Source organism: Sus scrofa, chromosome 14 (genome assembly GCF_054392235.1).
Source record: "Sus scrofa isolate SSC_HxYL_T2T_F1_AM1 chromosome 14, Sscrofa_HxYL_maternal_Yorkshire_Landrace_v2.0, whole genome shotgun sequence".
Classification (NCBI taxonomy): domain Eukaryota; kingdom Metazoa; phylum Chordata; class Mammalia; order Artiodactyla; family Suidae; genus Sus; species Sus scrofa.
In genome coordinates this window covers 90,957,229-90,979,049 of record NC_139396.1, presented here as the reverse complement: position 1 = coordinate 90,979,049, position 21,821 = coordinate 90,957,229, and the positions used below count along the sequence as shown (strand labels likewise).

Here is a 21,821-nt window from a genome sequence, read left to right as displayed (position 1 = left end):
TAGACACACAATAAGCACACAATCTACACAAATACAAATATTTATATAAACACACACAAATAATAGCCACAAATTCCACAACTAATGATTTTTCTTAAATCTCTACAATGTTCCTCAGTTGGTTAAGGAGGAGGTTTCTGTTTAAGAGTTTGAATATCTAAATGTAGACATTCTCAAGCCATTAGCTCCCCATAGTCCTTGCTTTAAAAATAAATAAATAGGAGCTCCAGTTGTGATGCAGCGGAAACGAATTCCATTAGCAACCATGAGGTTGCAGCTTCGATCCCCAGCCTTGCTCAATGGGTTAAGGGTCTGGTGTTGCCTTGAGCCATGGTGTAGTTTGTAGATGCAGCTTGGATCCTGCATTGCTGTGGCTGTGGTGTAGGCCATCAGCTACAGCTCTCATTTGACCCCTAGTCTGGGAACTTCCATGTGCCTCAGGTACAGCCCTAAATAAATAAATAAATAAATAAAAGGAAAAGAAGAAAACAAGTCAGTCCCACTGAAGCAGAAATGTCATCTACCTTTGGGACTGATTATTACTCCCTCTCTGTGAGGCCCTCTGAAACACATTTTGGGTTTAATTTCAAAACTATGAAGAGGAAAGTCACATTTATAAAAAGATACTAGACTTCTGGTTTTGGGTTATAAAATAGATCTAAAGATTATACAGAGCTTTCTAACTATTCTCTTCAGAAATTGAAAAGCTTAATTGAATTAGGAGTGAGTTTCCTTTCTCTAGAGGTATTCAAGCAGAAACTCCACAGCCACAACTCCTGAGCCTTTCAGAACACATCAATCTACAAGGCAGCCAGTTAAATTAGATGCCCTCTGAGGTCACTTCCAAACTGTAGTCTCTATAATCCTATCAATTTCTCCTTGTGTCAACATCTATACCACATCAGAATTAAGAGGCCTCTAATATGGTTGCTTTGCCTATGTTATTTCTGGAACAAGGTGGGAATACAAATCCATATTAAAATGAAGAGGAGACATGAGTGATTAATTAATCCCTCTAATTAATGTACTATTAATTATCTAACTGAGGCTAAAATACTTCTTTGGAAGTAACCACTTATATTTTTTAAGAACATAATTTTCAAGTTAAAATAAGCAACTAACTGAATTATTTGAGAGTAATTCCTTTTTTAAAAAATTATATCTTTATACCTTTTTACAGATACAGGAAATATATTAACACATCAGTTATGTTCAGAGTGAGGAAACACACTTCTACTTCTAATAATGCTCAGTTAATGAATTAATTATGAAGACCTTTTAGTTTTTGAAATTTCCAAAGATTTGTAAGAGTCAGGTAAAGAAAAGATTGGTAAAATGGAGAGGGGCTCTGACTGACTTGAGTTGAAGCTCAGGATAAAAACATCTAAAAGAACCCTGACCTGGGAACTTCCATGTGCCGCTGGTGCGCCCCCCACCACCCCCCAAAAAAAATCCAAAAGAAAAGAAACAAGAGACAAGTATGACTGGATTTTTAATAGGACTGCTGAGATAGATTCAAGTTCAAAATCTTATGAAGTCTTCTGTTTTCCCAGCTACCAGTTAGCATAAGATATTTTAAAGGTGACTCATCTTCTCTGCAACCATGCACACTGTTTAAGTTAATAAAGTGCATTCACTTTTTTAGAACATCAAAGTAAGGGAAATTGCAAAGACAAACTATTATTTTCTACATAAAAAAATTTGAAAACTGCTTTTGCACATAAAATCAAGAAAATTATTTGAGAAAACAGTGTTCATATCTGCATAACATATCATTGAGTTAGGCATTGTTTTATTCTTGTTTCATTGCTATATAGAAAAAAAAGCTATCCTGATTTTCTTACCTAGAACTCAAATGACAATTTTGCTGAATGTGTTTTAATGCTTGCTCAAAATGTTTCACTCTTTGTGTTCTTGAGATACATTATTTTTCATTGTGTTCATACACGTCCTATACACATTTTTTCTCTTCATAAAGATGGTAAACTATAAAAAGTCAGGAACCACACCCTCCATTTCCTATTTACCCCTCCCCAATTCCCACAATATTGCTTTTATGCCAATTTCAAATATCTACTTTACTAATTTAACAATAATTAATTTTGTTCTTCCAAGAATAATCTTCAGTTAACCACACAAAGTATATCTCTAAACATACATATAGTTTATGTACGTATTGGATGTATCAATGGTTGGTAAGTAGTATGATTTTGCTCTTATAGCCAAAGAAAAATAAAGAAAAATAAATCCCTCATTATAATGAAGACCTCAAAAGCAAAAGCCATTTGCATTTATCTCTTTACAGAGGTCAGCGTGGTGTGCTTAAATTTTGCCAAATTTAAATAGATACTCTGGGTAACTCTACCTAATCAAGTAACTTTGAGGAATATGCAATAGCCTCTTAAGTTTTTTAATGACAAAAAAGCATGGTTCATATTAATTTCAAATTATTTGATTCATTCTATTCCCTTTTTTTTTTTCCTGTAAGTATCAGAAATAGGCCTTCAATAATATTCTAGTTAACAATGGAAGATGTTAAGTTATGAAATGGGGCATTATCCAGCATTGCGTTTTGAAGGCATGCATGATTTTTTTTTTCATTTTATAAATTTTTATTGAAGTATAGCTGATTTATAATGCTGTGATAATTTCTACTGTACAACAAAGTGATTCAGTTATACATGTACACAAATCTATTCTTTTTCAGATTCTTTTCCTCCATAGATTATTGCAGAACATTGGTGTGCTATACAGCAGGTCCCTGTTGGCCAACCATTCCATATACCACAGTGGTATGCATGAATTTAAGAGCCCTTCTTGATTTTTCATGTCTGCTCATCAGAGGCTCTCATGGTTAGATTCTATTTAATAAGTTCCACAGTTTAAACTATTTACTTCTGAAATAAAGTTTTGAAACTTCTCTTGATTTTGTGGCTTTTGATGAACTGGGTACCCAAATGTATATGCTAGTTTAAAAATTAATTTGTACCTTCTATCTCATTTAGTAAATTGAGTATAAAATTAAAATGAAGTGTATCTCTAATTTTGCAATCAAAGAGCATCTACTATTAACATTTTAATGTAAAATACTGCCTTCCACCACTTGAGTACATGTTTTTTTAAATTAATTAATTTATTTATAGACATCTGTTTAATCTTTTATTTTTATATAATGTTTTTTATTTACTTATTTTCATTATAGCTGGTTTACAGTATTCTGTCAATTTTCTACTGTACAGCATGGTGACCCAGTTGCACATACGTGTAAAAGAAAATCATGGACTTGGAGAATAGACCTGTGGTTGCCAAGAGGGAAGAGGAGGTGGAGGAGGAGAGAGTGAGGTGGATTGGGAATTTGGGGTTAATAGATGCAGACTATTGCCTTTGGAATGGATAAGTCATGAGATCCTGCTGTGTAGCACAAGGAAGCATATCCAATCTCCTGACTTAGACCATAATGGAAAAGAATATTAAAAAGAATGTATACACATAACTGAGTCACTTTGCTGTACAGCAGAAATTGACACAACATTGTAGATCAACTGTACTTTAAAAATTTTCTTAATGGTAAAATGAGGTTTTTAGGGTGGGCCTTAAGCCAATATGATTGGTGTTCTTTTAAGAAGCGATTTGGGGCCACACACAATATAATGTGAGAAAAAAGTATCTATATATGTATGAGTACCTGTGTTTTAAAACAAAATCATTATCACACTCTGTATAAAGCCTTGCATTTGGTTTTACTCCACATAATATTATGAAGACAGATTCTCACATCACTTTTTTTTTTGTCCTTTTAGGGACACACCACCCGCAGCATATGGAAGTTTTCAGGGTAGGGGTCAAATCAGAGCTGTAGCCTCTGGCCTGTGCCACAGCCATAGCAATGCCAGTTCCAAGTCACCTCTGAGATCTGCACCACAGCTCACGGCAATGCAGTGCCGGATCCTTAACCCACTGAGCGAGGCCAGGGTTCAAATCCGCATCCTCATGGATGCTAGTCAGATTCATTTCCACTGAGCCATACGGGAACTCCACTTCTCACGTCATAATTGACTTTCTTCTAAAACATTTTCATTCACTCAGAATATATCATCAAATTATATAAACCCTTTTTTGTTAGGATCTTGGTTTGCTTTCTATCACTTCAACAAATGATACAACAGGGGATTTCTCAGCAGATACATATTTTTGAACATCTCTGCTTATTTCCCTTGGATAACTCCGAGAAGTTGAATTATCAGACTAAAATTGCAATCTTAAGGCACATTACCAACACTATCAGATGCTCTACAAAACACCTTAACCATTTAAACTTCAAGTGTCTGCATGTCAATGTTTTAGTTTTTTAGTGTTTTTGACAATGAAATGCGTGAAAACACTACATTTGCCTTCATAAATATTTGGTCATATCAGTGAAGTTTAGTAATTAGTTCCATATGTTAATACTGACACTGAGTGTGCATTGTATTCCATACTTCCCTGATCATTTAATACAGTACATATACAAACATGGACTTGTGAATGTGTACATACACACATATGCTCACAGGGGTTTGAAAAAAGAGGTTTTCACATATAAATAAAAGATGCTAAGAATTCTTATTGTGTGAGCTATTTCATTTACAAATTAATTTAAAGGCAATATTATTAACAGAAAGTTACCTGAATATTATTTTGTAATTTCCTTGAACCTACAAATAAAATACCAATATTCTTATTTATGATTGGATTCATGGAAAAAGAAGAAATAAATAAATAATAAAAATGAGATACTAAAAAAAATATAGCAATTTCTCTAAACTAAAAATCTTCATTTCTTTGCATTGCAGCCTCCTTCAGTAGCAAGTATCTCTAAAAATATATCATTCACTCTGTTGAGTGGATATTATGCAGTGGAAATGCCTGAATTACTCTAAAATTTTGAAATTCAGATTTTATCTATCTGAATTTAATATTGGCATAAACTGTAAATTCAAATTATAAGATAGGTATTGGTAAAGTTGTTGAGTTTTTTCATATACTTTGCAAAGGTTTTATTTAATGTTGTGGTAACATTTCATTATTTACTTCCTGGGTCTTTAAAGGACATATCTATGGTTACAGCATATCTGTCGATCGACTCTCAGGGCTTATACTGCTTTGATTATTCACATATGCTAGATGTGTAGAATAAAATAACATTAGTAACCTTAACCACAATTTAGATTTCTGGGCTCTGGGAAGCAGCCACACGGCAATTCTGCATTGTGGAACATTCTACAATAATCAAGTGATGAGTAAAGGGAGTGGCCCAATTAATTAAAAGAGCTATGGTTGTATGCTTCTTTACCCCCAAAATGGGAAAGAAAATTCCATACTTTTGACTCCTTCATGGGTGTGGTAAGAGGGCCAGTCTAGGTTTGTAACACACAAAATTTAATTCAGGGAATTTGCAATTCCTTAATGCCATATGAAGTTGAGCATCTTTTCCTATGCTTATTTATCTCTGCATATTTTCCCTGGTGCAGAGTCTATATAGATCATTTTCCCATTTTTAAAAATGGGTTGTCTTGTTATTATTGAGTTTTAAGTGTTCTTTTCATATTTTAGGTACAAATCCTTTATCAGATATGTATTTTACAAATGTTTTCTTGTGTCCATGGCTTCTCTTTTCAGTCTCTTGACAGTGTCTTTGGTATAGGAGTTTTTCATTTTAACGCAGCCCACGTTACCAGCATTCTATTTAATAGTGCTTTTGGTTTTATATCAAACTCTTAACCAAATTCAATATTTTCTCCTAGGTTATTTTCTAAAAGTTTCATAAATTTGCATTTTACATTTAGGTCTAGTATACATTGTGAGTTTTTGGAGGAAGTAAACTAGATCCTTTTTTTATATAATGATTTTTATTTTTTTCATTATAGCTGGTTTACAGTGTTCTGTCAATTTGCTACTATAAAGCATGGCAACCTAGTTACACATACATTTATAGATTCTTTTTTCTCACGTTATCATGCTCCAGCATAAGTGACTATACATAGTTCCCAGGGCGAGACAGCAGGATCTCACTGCTAATCCATTCCAAAGGCAATAGTCTGCATCTATTAACCCCAAGTTCCTGATCCATCCCACCCTTTCCCCTCCCCCTTGGAAACCACAAGTCTATTCTCCAATTCCATGATTTTCTTTTTTATGGAAAGTTTCATTTGTGCCGTATATTAGATTCCAGATATAAATGATATCATATGGTAGTTGTCTTTCTCTTTCTGACTTACTTCATTCAGTATGAGAGTCTCTAGTTCCACCCGTGTTGCTGCAAATGGCATTATTTTGTTCTTTTTATGGCTGAGTAGTAGTCCTTTGTGTGTATATACCACTTCTTCTCAATTCAATTGTCATTCGATGGACATTAGTGTTGTTCCCATATATTGGCTATTGTGAATAGTGCTGCAATATGGGTACATGTATCTTTTTAAATGAAAGTTTTGTCTGGATATATGCCCAAGAGTGGGGTTTATGGGTCATATGGTGGTTCTACATTTAGTTTTCTGAGGTAACTCCATACTGTTTTCCACAGTGGTTGTACTACTTTCCATACCCACCAAGAGTGCAGAAAGGTTCCCTTTCCTCCACACCCCCTCCAGCATTTGTTATTTGTGGACTTATTAATGATGGCCATTCTGACTGGTGTGAACTGGTACCTCATAGTAGTTTTGACTTGCTTTTCTCTAATAATCAGTGATGTTGAGCATTTTGTCATGTGCTTGTTGGCCATCTGTATATCTTCTTTGGAGAAATGTTTACTCAGGTCTTTTGTCCATTTTTCCATTGTGTTGTTGGCTTTTTTTGCTGTTGAGCTGTATAAGTTTTTTTGTATATTTTGGAGATTATGCCCTTGTCAGTTGCATCATTTGAGACTATTTTTTCCCATTCTGTAAACTGTCTTTTTGTTTTCTTTTTGGTTTCCTTTGCTATGCAAAAGCTTGTCAGTTTGATTGGGTCCAATTGGTTTATTTTTGCTTTTATTTCTGTTGCTTTGGAAGATTGACCTGAGAAAACATTTGTAAGGTGGGTGTAAGAGAATGTTTTGCCTATGTTCTCTTCCACGAGTTTGATAGAGTCTTGTCTTACATTTAAGTCTTTAAGCCATTTTGAGTTTCTTTTTATGCATGGTGTGAGGGTGTGTTCTAGTTTCATTGATTTGCATGAGGCTGTCCAGGTTTCCCAGCAATAATTGCTGAAAAGATTGTCTTTTCCCATTTTATGTTCTTACCTCCTTTGTCAAAGATTAATTGACCATAGGTGTCTGGGTTTATTTCTGGGTTCTCTATGCTGTTCCATTGTTCTGTATGTCTGTTTTGGTACCAGTACCACACTGTCTTGATAACTATGGCTTTGTAATATTGCCTAGAGTCAGGGAGAGAGATGCCTCCTGCTTGGTTTTTGTTCCTCAGGATTACTTTGGCAATTCTGGGTCATTTATGGTTCCATATAAATGTTTAGATTGTTTGTCATGGGTAACTGGATAGGGGTTGCATTAAATCTGTAGATTGCTTTGGGAAGTACGGACACTTTTACAATATTAATTTTTCCAACCAAGGAGCATGGAATATCTTTCCATTTCTTTCCATCTTCTTTAATTTCCTTGATTAGAGTTTAATAGTTCTCAGCACATAAGTCTTTCACCTCCTTGGTCAGTTGTATTCCCAGGTATTTGATTTTTGGGGGGTGTAATTTTAAAAGGTAGTGTACTTTTGTATTCCTTTTCTAATATTTCATTGTTAGTATACAGAAATGAGACTGATTTCTGAATGTTAATCTTTTATGCTGCTACTTTGCTGAATTTGTTGATCAGTTCAAGTAGTTTTTGGTTGAGTCCTTAGATTTTCTATATTTGGTATCATGTTATTTGCATACAATGACAATTTTACCACTTCTCTTCCTATTTGGATGCCTTTTATCTCCTTTGTTTGTCTGATTGCTGTGACGAGGACTTCCAAAACTATGTTGAATGTGGTGAGAGTGAGAGCATGCATCCTTGTCTTATTCCAGATTTTATTGGAAAGGCTTTCAGCTTTTCTCCATTGAGTATTATATTTGCTGCGGGTTTTCATAAATGGCTTTGATTATGTTAAGATATGTTCCCTCTAGACCACTTTGGTAAGAGTTTTTTTCATGAATGGATATTGGACTTTGTCACATGCTTTTTCTGCATCTATTGAGATGATCATGTGGTTTTTGACTTTTGTGAATGCGGTGTATGATGTTGATTGATTTGCATATGTTGAACCATCCTTGTGAAACTGGGATGAATCCCACCTTGTCGTGATATATGTTCTTTTTTAGATATTGTTGGATTTGGTTGGTTAAAATTTTGTTGAGAATTTTTGCACCTATATTCATCAAAGATATTGGCCTATAGTTTTCTTTTTTGGTGGTATCTTTGTCTGGTTATGGAATTAGGATGATGGTGGCATCATAGAATATCTTTAGGAGTGTTCCTTCTTCAACCTTTTTGAAAAAGTTTAAAGAGGATGGGTATAAGTTCTTCTTTTTATGTTTTGCAGAATTCACCTGTGAAGCCACCTGGTCCTGGACTTTTATTTGTAGGGAGTGTTTTTATGACATATTCAATTTTATTTCTAGTGACCAGTCTGTTCAGTTGATCTATTTCTTCTTGATTCAGTTTTGACAGGCTTTAAGTATCTAGAAAGTTGTCCATTTCTTCTAGGTCATCAAATTTGATGGCATAAAATTCTCTCTTGTTTTTTGGTATTTCCATAGTATCGTTGTGACTTCTCATTTTTCATTTCTTATTTTGTTTATTTGGGTTTTCTCTTCTCTTCTAGGTGAGTCTAGCCAGAGGTTTGTCAATTTTGTTTACCTTCTCAGAGAACCAGCTATTGGTTTGACTGATTTTGTCTATTGTTTTTTGAATTTCTATTTCATTGATTTCCTCTCTGATCTTTATGTTTTCCTTCCTTCTGCTGACTTTTGGTTTTGTTTGTTCTTTTTTTTTCTAATTCATTTAGGTGGTGGGTTAAGTTGTCGATTTGAGATTTTTCTTCTTTTTGAGGAAGGCCTGTATGCTATGAACTTCCCTCTGAGCACTGCTTTTGTGGCATCCCATAAATTTTGAGTGGTTGTGTCTTCATTATCATTTGTCTCAAGGTATTTTTTAATTTCCTTCTTGATTTCCTCATTGACCCATTGGTTTTTTATTGGCATGTTGGTTAGTCTCATTTTAAACTCATAGGTTTTTTTTTTTTTTTTTTTTTTTTTTTTGTCTTTTTGCCCTTTCTTGGGCTGCTCCCACAGCATCTGGAGGTTCCCAGGCTAGGGGTCGAATGGGAGCTGTAGCCACCGGCCTATGCCAGAGCCATAGCAACATGGGATCCGAGCCGCATCTGCAACCCACACCACAGCTCACGGCCACGCCAGATCGTTAACCCACTGATCAAGGCCAGGGATCGAACCCACAACCTCATGGTTCCTAGTTGGATTTGTTAACCAGTGTGCCACGACAGGACTCCCATAGGTTTTTTTTTTTTCTCATTTCTTTTTCTGCGGTTGATTTCTAGTTTCATGCCATTACTGTCAGAGAAGAGACTTGAAATAATTTCTATACTCTTAAATTTGTTGAGGTTAGCTTTGTGCCCCAGTATGTGATCAATTCTTGAGAATGTTCCATGTGCACTTGAGAAGAATGTATATTCTGATTTTTTTGGATGTAATGTCCTGAAAATTTTGATTGTCTAACTTTTTTATTGTGCCATTTAGGATTTCTGTTGCTTTATTGATTTTCTGTCTACAGGATCTGTTCATTGATGTGAGTGGGGAGTGAAAGTCTCCTACTATGATCTAAGATTGTATTCCCATCAATTTCTCCTTTTTTGTCTGTTAGTATTTGTTGTAAGTATCTGGGTGCTCCTATATTAGGGGCATATATATTGATGATTGTAATATCCTTTTCTTGAATGGATCCTTTAACCATTAAATAGTGTCCTTCTTTGTATTTCTTTATGGCCTTCACTTTGAAGTCTATTTTGTCTGGTATGAGTATTGCAACTCCTGCTTTTCTGTCTTGTCCTTTGGCATGAAATATCTGATCTCATCCCCTCACTTTCAGTCTATATGTGTACTTTGCCCTAAATTGAGTCTCTTGTAGAGAGCAGATTGAAGGTTTTTGCATTTTTATCCAATCTGCCACACTGTGATTTTTGATTGGAACATTCAGTCCATTGACATTTAAGGTGATTATTGATAGATATGTATTTATTGCCATTTTAAATCTTGTTTTCCAGTTGATTCTATGTTTGTCTTTTCTTCCTTTCTTTTTTTGGTTGGATGATTTCCATTTAATTTATGCTTGAGTACTTTTCAGTTTTTGTGAATGTAATGTTTGGTTTTTATTTGTGGTTGCCCCATTTTTTAAGTATTTTAACCCCTTCCTATACCTGCTTATTTTAGCCTCATAGTCAAGGCTCAAACACATCATTAAAATAAAAAGAAAGAATCTGTATTTTCTCACTTTCCTTCCCCACATTGTATGATTTTGATGTATTTTTTTAACATCTTCACATTTAGATTTGTATGCTGGCTGATTTCAGTGATTGTTTTCCAATTGTGGTTTCCTCCATCCTATTTTTTCTTAGTTTTTTTTTTAATTTAGAGAAGCGCTTTCAATATTTCTTTTAGATTCAGTTTAGTATTACTATACTCTTTTTGCTTTTATTTGCTGGAGAAATTATTTATTTCCCCATCAATTTTAAGTGATATTCTTGCTGGATAGAGTATTCTGGGTTGCAAATTTTTTCCTTTCAACACTTTAAATACATCTTGGCACTCCCTTCTGACCTGCAGCATTTCTGTGGAGAAATCAGCTGATAGCCTTATGGGGTTTCCCTTACAATTAATGCTTTGCTTTTCTCTTGCTGCCTTAGAATCCTCTCTTAATCTTTAACTTTTGCCATTTTTATTATAATATGTCTTGGTGTGGGCCTGTTTGGGTTCAACGTGTTTGGAACCCCCTGTGCTTCCTACATCTTGATATCAGTTTCCTTTGGATTTGGAAAGTTTTCAGCCATTATTTCTTCAAATATATTTTCTATCCCCTTTACTTTTTCTTCTCCTTCTGGAATTCCTATTATGCATAGATTGGCCCACTTTATATTATCCCACAGATGTCTTATATTGCTTTCATGGTTTTTCATTTGGTTTTCTGTCTGCTGACCTGATTGGGTGATTTCCATTATTCTATCTTCTATGTCACTAATTTGTTTCTCTGCATTATTCATTCTGCACTTTAGTGCCTTTAGCTCAGTGAGCATCTCTGGAAAAGAATTTTCTAGTTTTTCTTGGCTGTTTCTTATATTTTCTAGTTCCTTCCTAAAGAAATCCGCACTATTGTTTATATCCTCTCTTAATACCTTGATATTCAGACTTAAGTCCTTCAGCATTTTCACTATCTTCCTTTTGAACTCACTGTCTTTATTGTTGACTGCTTTGGATGAATTCTCCTGTTCCTTTAACTGGGAATGGTTTCTGAGCTTCTTCATCTTGCTTATATTTTTCTTTTTCTGTGAGTTTGGGGAAGCCAAACTGTAGTCTTGTAAGGCCACTTCTATTCAAGAGTGCCACTTTGTATTTTTGGGGGGGTTACTATTTATTTTTGGTATGGGAGTTTGAATATTTGCTGTCTCTTTCTTTGGTGTGAGCAGGCTGTTATCCCCAGGATGCTCAGTGTGTTTTCAGGGAGAAGGAGGCAATGGGTAGGGCCAGCAGTCAGTGCCTGGTGGTTGGGCTCTCAACATCAGCAAGGACCTGCAGGAAGGTGACACAGGGTACTCCTAGTTGCACAGCCCTGGAGGTGGTAAGGAGCTTTAGGCAGATCTACAAAGTGACCGGAGCATTTGGTAGTAGCAGCAGCAGGGTCCATGAGTTCCCAGGGGAGTGAGAGCAACAACAGCTAGTGTTCAATTGCAGCAGCATCAGGGTCCATGAGCTCCCAGGGGAGTGAGAGCAACAACAGCTAGTGTTCAATTGCAATGACCTCCTCTGAGGTGACTGGTGGTTCCTGTCAGGGACCCTAGTGGTAGTGGAACATGACCACCTCTGGAGTCTGTGATAAGTGTGGTGGTTTGCTCCCACCACCTGTAGACCATGTATGAAGCACCCACATGCTATCTCACTTAGTCCACATAGGAGGTGCTGCACAAGCTGCTCCTAGTTGTAGAATTATGGGAAGTGACAGTGATCAGGCATGCGGGTACTGCCCAGAGCATCTAACAGTGGCAGCAGCAGGGCTGGTGTATACCCAGGGGTGCCAGAGCACCAACAGGTGGTGTTCGTTCACAATGCTCTCTGTGGTGCCCTTGAGGGTATTGGGGCTGCAAGTGGTGCCTGTTCACAGACCTTTAGTGGTGATGGGCCACTCCCACCTCTGGAGCCAGAGATAATTGCGGTGATTTGTCCCTGCCTCTTGTAGACCATGCCAGAAGCACCTCATCCTGCTTAGCCCCCAGAGGAGGTGGTGCAGAAGCTGCTCCTAGTTGCAGCTTCCTGGGAAGGGACAGTGATAAACCATTGGGCACTGCCCAGAGTGTTTGGCAGTGGCAACAGCAGGGCTGGTATGTTCCCAGGGGAGTGAGAGCAACAACAGGTGGTGTTCTGTCACAATGTCCTTCTCTGTGGTGCCCTCTGAGGTAGTTGGGGGCTGCAAGTGATTTTTGTTCAGTTATCCCCAAGGGCAGTGGGCCATGCCCACCTCTGTGGTCAGAGATAACTGTGATGGTTTGCCCTCACCAGCTGCAGACCACACAAGAAGCACCCTGTCCCACTTAGCCTACGAAGGAGGTGCTGTACCAGCTAATCCTAGTTGTAGGGTCTTGGGAAGGGACAGTGACCAAGTGTCTGAGCACTGCCCAGATCATTTGGCAGCAGCAGCTGCAGCGTTATGTTCCCAGGGGAGTAAAAGCAATACTGTATGGTGCTTGGTAGGCACCACTTCCTACTTAGCCCCCTGATGCCCTTAGCCCACACAAGAGGTGCCTGGCCACCAGCAGCCTGCACAAGAAGTACCCAGTCTCCCATAAATGAGCAAGAGGCTTCTCACCACCCGAAGCCTGCACCAGGGCCACCCAGTCTCCTGTAAATTAGCAAGTGGCTTCTCAACCCCCATAGTCCACACAGAGCGATCCGGTCTCCTGTAAACTAGTGAGTGGTTTCTCACCACCTATGGCTTGTGCCAGATCTGCCTCACCCTCTGAGAGCCCTCAGGCCTGCACGTACACTCAGGCGCAGAGAGTTTCCTATGGCAGCCTGCCCCTCTTCCTCTCGACCTTCCCAACAATGGTGTGTTGCCTCTCCTGCAGGTCTGGACCTTCTCCCGGGTTCCCTCTGCCATGGTGTTCTACTCCCCAGCCCATAGAGTATAGCTCCCCCACCCATGGTGCACTGCTCCTTAGCCCCTTAGGCTGTCTCCACACAGCCAACCCCAGGCCTCTCCCTGGGACTGACCTCAGTGCCCAGCCCCTGCCCAAGCCCCTCAGGCTGTGGTGTCCAGGCTGATGGTTCAGATGATATGTGTGGCTCTCATGCTGCTTTGCCATTCTCAGTCCAGCTGCTGCACTTTCTTGGTGACTTTGAGGTCCCTTTGCCTCGGCTGATCTTTCCATCAGTTAGGTGGCTTCCCAGGATGTTGGTTCTTCTTCTCCTTCACAGCTCCCTCTCAGGAATGCTAGTCCCACCCTGATTCCTTTGCTCATTCTTTTTTTCTTTTGTTCTACTCAGTTACGTCAAGAGTTTTTTTTTTGCCTTTTTTGGAGGTTTAAGTTCTTCTGCCAGCATTCAGTTGATGTTCTGTGTGAGTCGTTTTACATGTAGGTGTGTGTTTTTGATGCGTTTGTGGGAGAAGGTGAGTGTGACCTCTTACTCCTCCACCATCTTCCTCCACCCTCTAGCTCCATTTTTAAAATTGAATAATCAGTTGTTCCCTTACCATTTGTTGGAAAGATTATCCCTCCTCTGTTGAATGGCCTTTGTTCTGCTAAAACCCAAGTCAATTAGAATCCTGCAAAAGAGTTTCTTTTGAAACCAGGCTTTTGTTAATAAGAATACAATGCTCTGAGTACATTTCACAATGGCTATTTTTTCCCTCCCTGTACTGGAAACATGGGGGGATTTTTCTCCAATCTTCACTCTGAGAACCTGCTTGGGTTCCAGGAGTTAAAACTCATGAAACTGAAGGTATCTTGCTAAGACTGGGCCTCCTGGAATATTTAACTCAAGCTTGTCCACATTGAGCCTTCAGCAACTCATTAATCATGGCTTAAGTGTTTCTGTTGGTTCTGTTCTCAGAGGTGAGTTTCTGCTCCTGGGCTTCTGGCCTTAGTACATTATGATTCTCAGTACCCAACTTCCTCTGAATTTTTTAAGGTGATGGCTTACTTTGTGACCTCAATTCTCTGAAGGATTTAAGAAGAGTTGTTATTTTACAAACTGCTTAACTTTTTTCCTATGATTACATTTTCATGTGCTGTGTTAGTTACTCATCTTCATGGATTTTTTTTTTTTTTTCCCTTCACTGGGCTACAAGTTACATCAGAGAAAGTGGTCTCTTTGGTACTCTCTTCTCTCCCTACACTGATGTCATGGCATAAAAACTATAACCACACACACACACAAAAACATACAACCAATACTGAAATTTAGACTCAGAGAATTTCATCTGTCTTTATCTTTTGGAATCTCTTCATCCAAAAAGTCCCTGATTTGCTAGTGGTCTTGACTTTTCACATTACCTTGCCCTTGCTTTTTCCCTTCTTACTCTGTTTAGAGTCCATAAACATATTGCTAAAGGTCCACTTTGTTACTGATGTAAAACTGTGATAGTGTATTCCTTTTGAGGTTACTCCCAAGTTCTATGCATGACTGGAACAAATCCTTGTCAGACCAAAGCCTTCAAGATATGTCTGGGTTAAATCCTCACCCACAGTATTTTTCTATAGACGGCAATTATGCAAGATGTACAAGAATAATTCTCATAATGATGATAAAATACCAAAACAACTAAGAAGATTTAGCATTATATACTACACATTGAACTGGGTACTTTATACCAACTGTTGTGAACTTACTGTTCACAATTACCACGCAAAGTAGAAATCATTATTTCCCTACTGCAGTTGAGGATATAAACATATAGTGATGAATTAACTTACCTAAATTTGCATAGTTTATGAATAAAATATCTATGATTCACACCCAGGTACATATCACTCAAGCCCTAATCCTTTTTCCTGTATGTTTTTGTGGTCACTGTCTACCAAAATGCTTATTTATTTTTGGTCAATAAATGTCTGTTAACTTCATGAATTAATAAATTAATAACTGAGATGGATGGGTGGATGAATGAATAGCTAATAGATTTGTCATTAGGAATAATTATAAAACGAAGGTCATGTACAGGGAATTAAAATTTGACCCGTTAATAAAAATCCTTAATGAAAATATAGGTCAAAATCTAGCAAACAACAAACAGAAACATTTTACTTAATTAATTAAGTAATACTCTCCCTCCTGGAAAATCATTCAAAAGAGAGATAATTGTAGCAGACGCTTTAAAACTCTAGTGCGCATAACAGTAATCTAGGGCATTTCAATAAAATGCAGAATCCTCAGCCCTGCCTCTAGGAATTCTATTGAGGTGGGGATGAAGGGCATTTAGTTTAACAATCAAACCAGATGATTCTGATGTAAAAATATATGGGAGTTCCCTGGTGGCTCAGTGGGTTAAGGATCCAGCATGTCACTTCTGTGGCTCAGGTCACCACTGTGCTATGAGTTTGATCCCTAGCCCCAGAATTTCTGCAGGCCATGCGTGAAGCCAAAAAATAAAAATATATAAAGCCATGAACTACACTTTAGGAATCTGTTACTGTAATAAAGTAGCCAAGATATTTTTTTTCCTTTATTCTCAGAAATAAGAGAAAGGAGTAACTTAATTCTTAATAGAGTCTTCACTGGAATAAGCCATTTACAGTGCTTTGGTCCATGCCCAAGTCTCAGTTTCAGGAGTGTCATGGGAATTCTAAGTGATTCAGGTAGGGCTTTCATGACCCACAGATCCCTGTTACTGCAGGTTGGTAGCTCTCTGGCTGCATTTAATGCAGTTCCTACTAGGCAGCAGCAAATAGGACTCCAAGGAGGCTCTCTGTTTGCTGGCTTTTCTGTCTAATTTGATCTTCCCTTTTTCCTTCTCTCCCTTCTACCTCTTCCTTCAACTTTAGTAGCTTTCCTCTAATTTGGGAGTAGAAAAATCCTTTCTATGAGTTTTCATTTGAATTTATTTGTCATATTTGCCAGTGGCTTTTTAAATTAATAGATATATATCCACTGTCTTTATTTTCTGAGTCAGTAGATTGCTAGTTTTACAGTCTAGGAAAGGGGAAAACACTCAGAGCAGGAGTGAAAGAGCTTATTGAGGAGCAAGGGAAATCCCTTAAATAAAATTTCAAAGTAGTCAAAGGACACTCTGAGCTCATAGAAAACAACTTAATATTTAGTATCATGATTCGGATTATATAGAACAAACTGGCAATGCAAATAGAAAGGGAAGAATACTTAACAATAAGCAGAAATAACTCAGTACGTATTGCTAATATGGCTAAAGTTTCCTCCAAAATATTAAGACTTGGAGACAAAATTAAGGCAGGCCGAATTGTGATTTTAGGTTTTAAAGGGGAAATAACTATCAAAAGTTCTGCCATGTAATTTGTAAATTTCTTGAAATTTTTTTCTGTAATATTCCTGGATGATCATGTTTAGGTCCCATGAAAGAAGGATCTGGTGAATGTTTGTTTAAACACAACATATTAAACACTTGCTTACTAGTGCTGCCTTCTAAACTCCCTTAAATTGATGATGAAAATGTTTTCAAAGGGAATATATTCCCAAAAGCTGGATTACTGAAGGTGAGAAGCATAAGGAAAGGAGTTAGGTAACAGAAAACTGAAACCAAAGCGGGTATTGGAGAAAAGCCCTATCATAAGATGGCTTACCTGCACAACCCCAGAAAGTTTCAATAATAACGCACACCAGATAGCTATGAAAGTGCTGATAGAACTGAAAGCACTTAGCCTGACAGATCCCCTCCCATCAATCCACACAGCCAAGAAATATCTGCAGAAGACTGGAAGCTTACTTTCTTGATACACTGAACCCAAGTGATTAGAAGCAATACTGAAATAAAGGGATTAACTGAAGCACCATAAGACTAAAGGCCCATTCCTGATGTTGCTCTCAGGATGTTAGAAATATTCTTCCTCTCAAGCTCAGGACTGAAAAATTCTCTCACAGGAATTTGCTATCCTCTGTAGATTTTGGAAATCAGACAACAATTTCATGAGAGATTTTTCAAATTGCTTTGCCACCTGCTACTGAGAAATGACTTCCATTTACCGAGAGGGTCCAATCAGCTTTTCAGTGTTTCATTCTTAATATGTTAGGTAATCAAGGATTGCCAGATACTTGAGGAAAGCTGTGGCATGAAATACAGAGACCCAAACAAACAAAAAGGGAATTAGAAATAAGAAGAGCCAATCCAGAAAAAGAAAAAAAAAAAACTTTAATAAGAAAGATAGTTGTGAGAAATATACAGTGACATGTGATACATCCCTAAAAGAAACTTAGGTACCTTAAAAATGACAATCTAAATGACAGAAAAATGGTTATACCTAAAACATAAAATGTGAAGTTAGTAGTTGACATCGATGTCTGAATACAACGTAAGGTTAGTAGAGAGTATATACCATTTGAATAGAGATACAAGTACAAGCATATTATACAGGAATACGGATGAACAGAAGAACTGAATTAGCTCTAAACTAGAGCTAACTAAGGTGTGGGTGGTTACTTCTGTAGGGTGGGAATCCAGGACTGGAAGGAGAATGAGTGGGGAAGAAGGAAACTGCTTTTCTTTTTTTAATAAACTATATAAAGTCATTTTGTCTTTAAAACTACTTCCATGAATCATTTGATAACAGACAATATTACATTTAAAAATATTTGTTGATATCCATAAAATTTAAAATATTTATACCTGTTTATTTTCTGACAAATGAAAAAAGTGCATACCATCTGTTTATGTAATTGTAGCTCCTGACCTTTACTTACAGATAAATTCTGACTGGGATACTGCAGATGGAAAAATTGTATATGGGAAGTATGTAGGCCCGAGAATCCACTGAGCTTTAAAACCACTTAACTGTCTATTTAAGATGCCATGTAATAACAGTGTGTACAATCTTAAGATGCATAGTCTTAAGTCAATGTTGAACAGAGTCCACTGTCTGTAATAAAAACATGACTGTGCAGTGCCTAACAAATATATGCTGTTCCTTATTTTATGTTAAAGATTTACAGACCCCCAAAAAAGAAAACCCATTCTTTAATAAAACTAGGATTCCAAATAAAGGACACAGCAGAAGAGAATCAAGCAAAATTGTGTTTACTTGCATTGCTTTAATAACAGGCTCTTGGACTCATATGGTACACTATTAAAACATTTGTTATATGCAGATTTCAGGAAAGAACAAACAAACCATAACAAATTTGTTTCCCCCCTTAGAAGAGAGCAAACTCTGGAGAACCTATTAGTCTGTTTGCATTTCTATGCATTCTAGATTTCAGACTGAAGATGAAAAACACCTGATTTAAAAGTGGTTTTCTGTGCTTCATGAGGTCTATTGATAAATTCCTATAATGAATTTAATCCTTTGTTTAATAAAAATGTGCCCATATCCTTTAAAAATACAGGGTCTTTTCTCTTTCAAGGTTTTATTGCTCACTCTCATCAGAAGTAAATAGTCAGGATTAACAATTTGGAATTATGATGAAGAAGGAAAAAAATCATAAAAATAGCTCTCAATGTTTAAAAGAGTAAGAACTTTATGAATAATTTTAAATGAATACTGACAATCCTTATATGGCTTTATAGCTTAAATACATAATTATATATTATCTCACTTGATTGCACAGTAGGCAAGACAGTCATTTTATCGAGAAAGAAATTTAGATTCATGAAAGTTCCAGGAACTGCATAATGAACAGGATGCAGGATCAGTCCCAGATTTAAAATATCTCACTCTGAGTTCAGCATTGTTGCCCTAACTTCTCTATATCTTCATAGAGACATGTGATAAAAGACACTACAGCTTCACCTGAATAAGAGAGAGGGGTCTACTTTTTAAATTGACAATTTGAACAAATGCCTACCTGTCTTTGGAACTTAATTATTTGGATCACATGAAGTAAGTGCACTGACCTACTTATACGTGACCTCTCTGCACCCATAGGGAGTCAAACAGGGAAAATCCTCCTGAGTCCTTTATCCTTCAGGTAACAGCTGAGACATAATAATAAGGACAAGAACAATGACAATGACGATGATGATGATTTTGGTAGCTAACAATGATCACTTACCACATGACAGGCACTAAGTGCTTCATATATTTTTGTTTTTCCTTTGTGAAGTATAATTGACATACAATATTATATAAGATCCAACACAACATAGTGATTTGACATTTATATACATTATAAACTGATTATGATAAAAGTCTAGTAACCATCTGTCACCATAGAAAATTACTGCAATATCACTAATTTTACTACACTATACATTACATCCCTTTGATTTATTTATTTATAACTGAAAGTTTGTACCTTTTCATCTCCTTCATTTATTTTATCTACACCCCCACTTCCCTTCAGGCAACAACACTTCTCTGAATCCATGCATCCGTTTCTGTTTATTATGTTTATTCATTTGTTTTGTTTTTCAGATTTCACATACAAGTGAAATCATAGGATATTTTTCTTTTTTTTTGGTCTGGCTTATTTCATTTAACATTATACCCTTTAGGTTCATGTATATTATTGGAAATGGAAAGATTTCATTCCTTTTTATGGCTGAGTAATATTCTATGGGGGGATGTGTGCATGCATGTGTGTCTATGTGTGTGTGTACACACCACATCTTCTTTATCCATTCAGCTATTGATTGACACTAGGTTGCTTGCATATCTCGGCTATTGTAAATAATGCTACAAGAAACATAGAAGTGCATAAAACTTTTCAGGTTAGTGTTTTTGTATTCTTTTGATGAATAACCAGAAATTTACAGATGATATGGTAGCTCTATTTTTATTGTTTTTGAGGAACCTCCACACTGTTTTCCATAGTGGCTGCACCGATGCAGATGCACAACAAAACTAGTGTTAATCCTTGTTACAATTTTATGAAATCGGCACTAGAATTATACTCATTTTATAGGTAAGGAAAATGAAGACTAGAGGTTAAGCTGCTTCCTTAAAGAGAGGCAACTAAAAAATGGAGAAGCCACGCAGTCTGGCTACAAAAGAAAACCTATGTCTAGCCTCTAGTTAGGGCTTTGTAACACCTTCTCTTTCGCAACCTCAGGTACACATGTAAATCGAATGTTTTCAGAAGAAACAACCGTCCTACTAACGTTTACAATACAGCTCCAGAAACACTTTTTCATTAATCTCACAGTTCCTGTGGTACCCAGTAAAGTCCTAAACAAAGAAAACATTAGGCAATATTTTTCACACCCATTCGGATGCCTCATTAGGCATCATCTGTTTCCATGTTCCATGCCCCCAGGCACCTGGATCTTCTGTTTATAACTTGTCTTTAAATCTCTGAGTCAGCCTAGTTGGAACCCTTAGAATCAGGATATCCACAGTTGAAGGCTGCTATGCCTCCATTTTCTAGACAGACCTCTGGATATCTCCCCCACCCCTGCCTAGACTTGATATGAGCTCAGGCTACACTTATTTATGCTGCAATGTGTACTGCTGATCCTAAGGCAGAGGCAGAGCAACAGGGTTGTGCGACAAAGCCTTCTTGACTTCTCTAAAGGACCAGAGATGGGCATTAGTTAATCAGGAAGCAGTTCTGAACTCTATGCTCCACAGGAGATTCCAAATGTGGTTATAAAACCATCTGTCCCAACTGCAAACATTATCAGGCAAGAGACCACAGGTTGGGAAAGGATCATGGCCTCAGGCCAGCCTTGGAAACCAGTTCTGCCAACCAAAGACACTCAGAATCTTAGCATCCACTTTAAATGTAAAAACACTCCTCTCATCCTCCACATATCCAGATGCCATCCTGGAGAGAAGCCAGGAAGGCACTGGTAAATGGGACCTCGGCGAGAGGAGGGATTTTCTTTTTTCTTATTTGTGACTGAATATTATATAAAATAAACTATTTAAATTACCAGTTTTGAACATGATAATACTGAAAATTGAATCTCCACTCCCTTGAGTCATCTTGTGAAAACTTGAGAAAAAGATGTTATTAATCTAAAATAAACAAACAAAAAGGCCTTATATTTTCACTGAACACAGAAGGTGTAGTTGTAATAAATGTGTTTAAATACATAAAAACCTCATGGGGCCAGTTGATGATGGCTGACAGTGAATAACGTCTTAGCCACTTTCTAGAATTAGCAGTCTCCTTGTCTATGCCTTTGCCCTTGCTCACCTGTACTGGTCTGTGTGTATGTTCCTCTCCCACTTACCGTACCCCCTTCTATTATAATCTGAAGCTTTGGTCAACTTATAGCTTTAGCCTCACACCTACTCTTCCTGTCCATCCTCCTTCCTCTCTCCTCAATTTTTTCCAACTTAGTTAATTCTATCATTGTCAGAGATTAAACTTACAAAAGAAAACCCTGCAGAGACTGTTTTTACTGGAAAAATAAGTAACTGAAGTCTGAGAAGTAAGTGGGGTTAGGAAGTGCATGACAAATG

At 37.1% G+C, this 21,821-nt stretch overlaps 1 long non-coding RNA gene across 2 annotated transcripts in view; it reads right to left on the bottom strand.

Moving 5' to 3' along the window:
- The window catches only part of LOC106506028 (uncharacterized), a 236,815-nt gene that overhangs the window by 115,164 nt on the left and 99,830 nt on the right, over positions 1-21,821 (bottom strand). The gene's annotated exons all lie outside the window — the stretch shown is intronic.